This window comes from Rhipicephalus sanguineus, unplaced genomic scaffold (genome assembly GCF_013339695.2).
Source record: "Rhipicephalus sanguineus isolate Rsan-2018 unplaced genomic scaffold, BIME_Rsan_1.4 Seq2833, whole genome shotgun sequence".
In the NCBI taxonomy this organism is placed as follows: Eukaryota; Metazoa; Arthropoda; class Arachnida; order Ixodida; family Ixodidae; genus Rhipicephalus; species Rhipicephalus sanguineus.
Genome location: NW_023614937.1, coordinates 32,249 through 38,029, shown reverse-complemented (window position 1 = coordinate 38,029; position 5,781 = coordinate 32,249).

Sequence of the window (5,781 nt, the reverse complement as noted above, 5' to 3'; positions counted from 1 at the left end):
GTCTACCGACCTATGGCTGTGCCACATTCTTGACATAGCCATGATCCCACATGTAAGGTCCTTTAGTGAATTTGGATCTTGAGCCTATGCTGTCGGTTTCTCAGACAAGATATGACAATGAGATGGGCTTACCTCAACATCCTTTCCAAGGGGCAGTATTATTGGCGAGTCAAGGTGGCTTGTGCTCAGTAGCTTGTCAACTTTTGAATGCGCCTGCAGATGCTGCAAAAATGTAAGAAAATAAGCATACAAGGGGGGGGGGGTAGGGGCATGAATTTCCAATAAAAAATTGAGCAAAATATTTTTTAATGGCATTTTCCAAATTCTTTATTATTATCCCACATCGTCAAATTTCACGCATTGTAAATTAATATTTGAGCCAGAATATGAATTTTCAGCAGCTCTGTCAGCTATATAAGAGGCAAGGTTTGCATAAACAAAGATTTTCCATGACATGCAACGACGATTACACTTTTGAATTCCTGACGACCTGCATATTGTTTGAATGCACTGCTGGCATCTATGAAATTGAAGTGCATGACTTGTGGTGGTAGTGTCAGAATACAAAACTGTGAAAGAATTACGGCCTCTCTTTGAAGCTGGCTGTCGAGTACGCGGTTTGCAGCGATGTTGTGGAAAGGGGGACCTCACCACATGTAAGTGGCGGAGCGAAGGTCAAACCGTCTGTTGCAAACATTCTTGCTCTGGGTGCAGTGCAGAGCACTGAAAAGTTGAAAGCGATAAACTGCACTAAATGATATTCTGGCAGCAGCGGACATACCACACGTGGGCATGCACAGTGAAACATGGCTGGCGCACCTGAAAACAAAACTCACACCCGCAAAGACCGAAGGGATGAGTCATAAGTAACTCTCACAAAAGTTAGCAGCTGTAGCCACCCAATTTATAAAGATCACTTCGAATCCATATGGGATGCGTACCTCTTTCACAGCAGACCTCGCTGGAGACTGCGATCCCAGTGGGCTTGTTTTAGGCCTATTTGGTGACTGGGGTGCTGGTTTCTCTTGGGGCTTCCGGGGCAAACCGGCCTGTCCAACTTTACCAAAGGGCTTGTCCTTTGCTCCACCAGAAAATGCCTAGCATGGAAGAGGGAAATAAAAGCAAGTTTTTTTATCCACAAAAAATGCTTCGAAAGATCTTAAAAGGTTCTTTCAAGAGCACATCTGTGGAACAAACAAGACAGTACCAGCTGTGCATTAGCCCCAGCATACAAATCTTCCCAGCACCTTACAATGAATGAACTCGTATGGAGTAGTAGAGTTATATGTACGACTCAAACAATAACTGCAAGTCGATCAGACCAGAGGCATATTTCCCCAAAGCTAAAGCCCAGGTGTAACCAAGACTATGCAGATTAGTTGGAATAGTCCCGAATGGTGGTTTTATGCTGAGGGTTCCGTTGATTTGCCATCTACAGCTTAAATACACAATCCTCAAGACTGCTTCGGCTACTGCAGTGCGCCAAGATGTCCCACAGTTTTCTGGTGAACCTTCTTTTGTATTCCCAGAAGCACATGACATGTCTGTGCATTTGAGTTTGCAACAACCGATTTAACAACCAGTGATCCAGACTATGCGACAAGCACCACCAAAACTTTCAATATCAGCAAGTCTTAAATATTCGGCCGGTGGTGGTGTCATAACGCAGTTCAAATAATCGAGCATCCAGTTGTACCGCAAAAAATTACTAGGTATATAAATAAAGAGTTTCAGTATGACTGTTTACACAAAACTACATACATTGCCCTTCTGACCACCTTGTTGTTGTGGTGATGAGACTCTCTCCTTTGCTAGAGTGTCAGTGTTTCTCTGAACACCTCGTTTTGGAGATGATGCACCCTTATCCTTCTCGGGTGGTTTTGAATGAGGAGTAGGTAGCAAACTGCAATGAACACAAAGGCAGCAGCTCAGCAAAGAGCTCTTACACAAGAACACGCAAACAATAAAAACATGCTCTACGTTCGTCTGCTACAGCAGAAGGGCTGGCTTATTCAGAAAGAACAATTTCAAACGTATTTCTTACAAAAAGACCATGTGATTAGCTGCGAAGACCTCACACGATTGTTAATCTCGCAACAATTAAGTGAGCATAACTCCGTCCCTCTAGCTCTCTCCCACCTAACAATAATAGTTAAAGCAATAATAATGACATTAAAAACTAAGGTACTTCATCATGCCCCTGCTTCAGGTTCACGTGAATGACAGCTACAGACCTAGTAGAGAGAGACTTCACAAGTTGGGCCATAAATTATTAGTCAATGCAACAAACAACTGCCGAAGTGAAGATTTTCTAGTTCCCTAAATGCTCAAACAGAATGAAGTGAAACACGTGGTTTAACCTTATACAAGATTGTAAAATAGATTTTAAAAAAAAGTTACTAGTGCATAAGCACTGGATTTGTACTTCAATAGACACATGCGCTGCTCCTATAGTGTGGATGAGGTCACATGATGCCAATCTGATGGGCTGTGCAGGTTCTCTTATACAAGATTTGACAAGAAGTCAGTTTCTTGTAATACTACTTACAAGTCACTAAGTATTACAGGTAATAATACTTGTAATACTAAAGGGGTAAACAAAACTACTAAACTATGCTTCGGACAGACCTCACTTAGTATTTAGTTGTAAGGTAAGCCTAACACGTATCTAAATGTCCACTATGCCTTGCTCAGTGAACCCTATGCTACTGAGTTGGCCATGGACTCGATGGATGCCTTTTATTCACTATCGCAATGTAGTGGCAACCAGCTGCCAGATACTACATGAAGCACAGCAAGACATAGTCAAGATAACAAACACACACATATTTGCATAGCTATGAAGAAAACTTAATGATTGACATACCCTTTCTTTTGGCATATCTCCTTGTGTGCAGGCCAATCCTTCAATTGACAGTCTGGTGAGCAGTAGTATGCCTTGCAAACATGACACAAGAATTCGGCTGGAAGAAAGATGCAACCAATTCACCACTGATGCTTTAAACTACTGCTCCATTTTGATTCAAACTCCAAGACCTAATGGACAAGCCCAAACAAGATCTTAGGGTTACAGTGCAGACAAGAACAAGGGCAATGATAAGGGCATTGTCATCCCCGTGTTTCTCTGCACTGTAAACCTAGGATGATGAACCACCAACTAGCCCAGTCAACCACCCTGCCAAAGATGCTCTACTAAAATAAGTAAAACCACAATCTTTACCACAAAAAGTTTTTCAAAGCCCTGGCTCTACCACAATTTCAGATGAAAGAAAAGTTCTGCTGTGTGGACATGCTCGCTATAGCACTACAGTTATTGCACCTGCCTTTGGTGCTGACAGGCTATGAAAGCTCAATTGAAAAAAATTCCAAGGATCCTCCTCACTATGCGCAAATGAACTGCAAGGCAATTCATTGTGCTTCATTAGCATTATAGACAGACAGCTACTATGAAACAGTGCTGCACTGTCTATAATGCTTTACTTATTTACCCTGTGATTATCCTGTATTTATCCTGTTTATCCGTTTTAGTACTTATTTATCCTGTAACTTGTTATTGATTTTCATGAGCTAACACATGTTACAAAGTTATCAATTAGTGCAAGATGGCATATTCCTGTATGTGAACTTTCTCGAATGTTGACACTTTATCTGCAGTGACAGGATCTGTATGCAATCAGATTTCATGAGGGAAGTGAATAGTGGTGTACAGGTTGTTTCCTACTTAGGGGAAAACTCTGAGCTCATTGCATCGTGATGTGGCGAGCACTGAAGTCAGGCACCGGCAGTGGCTCGCAGATGCACAGATGCTAGAGGTGTGGATTCTTGAAGAGAGTTACATCTTTTACTAAGGACTGGGTTGGTTTATTCTTTCTAGGGGTGTGCGAATATTCGAAATTTCGAATATTTTTCGAATAGTGTTTGCTATTCGATTCGATTCGCACTGAAATTTTACTATTCGAACTATTCGAACTTCCCAAAGACAAATGCAGTCAACGTCCTGTTGAAAGTGACCCCTTCAAATTTTCAATACGCTTCACCTCATTACACTCTCGTATTGCGGCAAAGCTGCCTTTCAAGCTCCGTTACGGTCAAACTTAGGCAAGAGACAAAGTCCAGTTGGAAGTGGTCCCTAGATTTTTCAATATGCTTCACCTCATCACACCCCCGCATTGCGGCAAAGCTGCCTTTCAAGCTCCGTTACGGTCGAACTTAGGCAAGAGACAGTCAACGTCTAATTGGAAATGGTCCCTAGATTTTCAATATTCTTCACCTCCTCACACCCCCGTATTGCGGCAAAGCTGCCTTTCAAGCTCCGTTACGGTCGAACTTAGCCAAGAGACAGTCAACGTCCGTTTGGAATTGGTCCCTAAATTTTCAATATGCTTCACCTCATCACACTCCCGTATTGCGGCAAAGCTGCCTTTCAAGCCCCGCTACGGTCTCAAATGTATTAACTCAAGAAAACGCTGGTTCCAATATGGAGATGAAAGATGTGGCAGAGTTGGGGGCTCAATTAATGCTGTTTTGGACGTGAAATCTGGGCAGGAAGTCCGAAAAATCGGACGCCGAAGCTTTTTAGCATCCAAAATTTCAGATGTTCTTATATATCGACGTCTACGAGACAGATTTGGAACTCCGGACTTGAAGGGAGCACACCCTTGCCCGCCACATCAGTTGGCCTTCCACAGCAGTTGAAAGAGGAGGAGAGGCTGAGGAAATGGCATCTCTGCCTATCACGTGTAAAGTGTTGTCGGCAACACTTTGGTTGCACCAAACCATGTACATAAATACAATTCGGCCTCTACATTGCCTCACTCTTGATAAGAAAGACAACTATGAAATATGACCCCACCAGCGCTTCATCAACCTAGCGAAAAGAAACACTTTCATGTTGCGATCTCACAAGAACATACTTAGGGATTCTCTGCAACTTTTTCTGTAATTTCACTTCGAATTATTCGAAAAATGTTTGAGAAATATTCGAAAATTATTCGAAATTATTCAATTCGATTTGCACTCAATCTTTATTATTCGAATTCGCTTTGCACCGAAAATTTTGCTATTCGCACAGCTCCAATTCTTTCCCATCACCACAACATGACAATATGTCTACCCTGCTCATTACTTTCATTTCAAGCAGTGTGTGTCTTTGCAAACACTCAGTCCTATTATGCAAAGTGCTATGCGCCTAGCCAGTGGTACACAGTCCAAATTTTTTAGGCCTTTCACAGGGCGCCACTTTCCAAACTATCTCAATGATGCATCAGAGAAAAAACACGCAAACTGTCCCCATGGCAAGTAGAAAAGCAATGAAAGACCAGTGCTCACAGTATTCGCCACAGTAGACACACTTCTGGTCAGGTAGTGCGGAGAGGTCACGGACGACCACTGTGCGTGTCTGTTCTCCACTACTGTTCCCCGTGATGACAATCTGCAAATCTTCCTCAAAAATATCACTGTCACCACCCGGGTGCGACCTGCAGGACTTGAAGGATTCATCAGAGGAGCTGCTGCTTTGGCTGCTGCATCCACTACTGCTGCTACTGCTGCTGTACACACGCCGCTCGCCCGGCCTGGGACCCACTTCCACGTGAATATTTCTCAACTGCCAAGGAAGAAAAGGCGGATAAAAAGGAAGGCACATTTAGCTATCAAGGCAGAAAAATGTGCCATATTTGCAGAAACATATTAAGCTTGATTTTGCAGTTTCTACAGCAATTCACAGCTCAAAAGAAGTACATCCCAGACATTTGTCCAGAACCAAGCTGGTGGAAACGCATC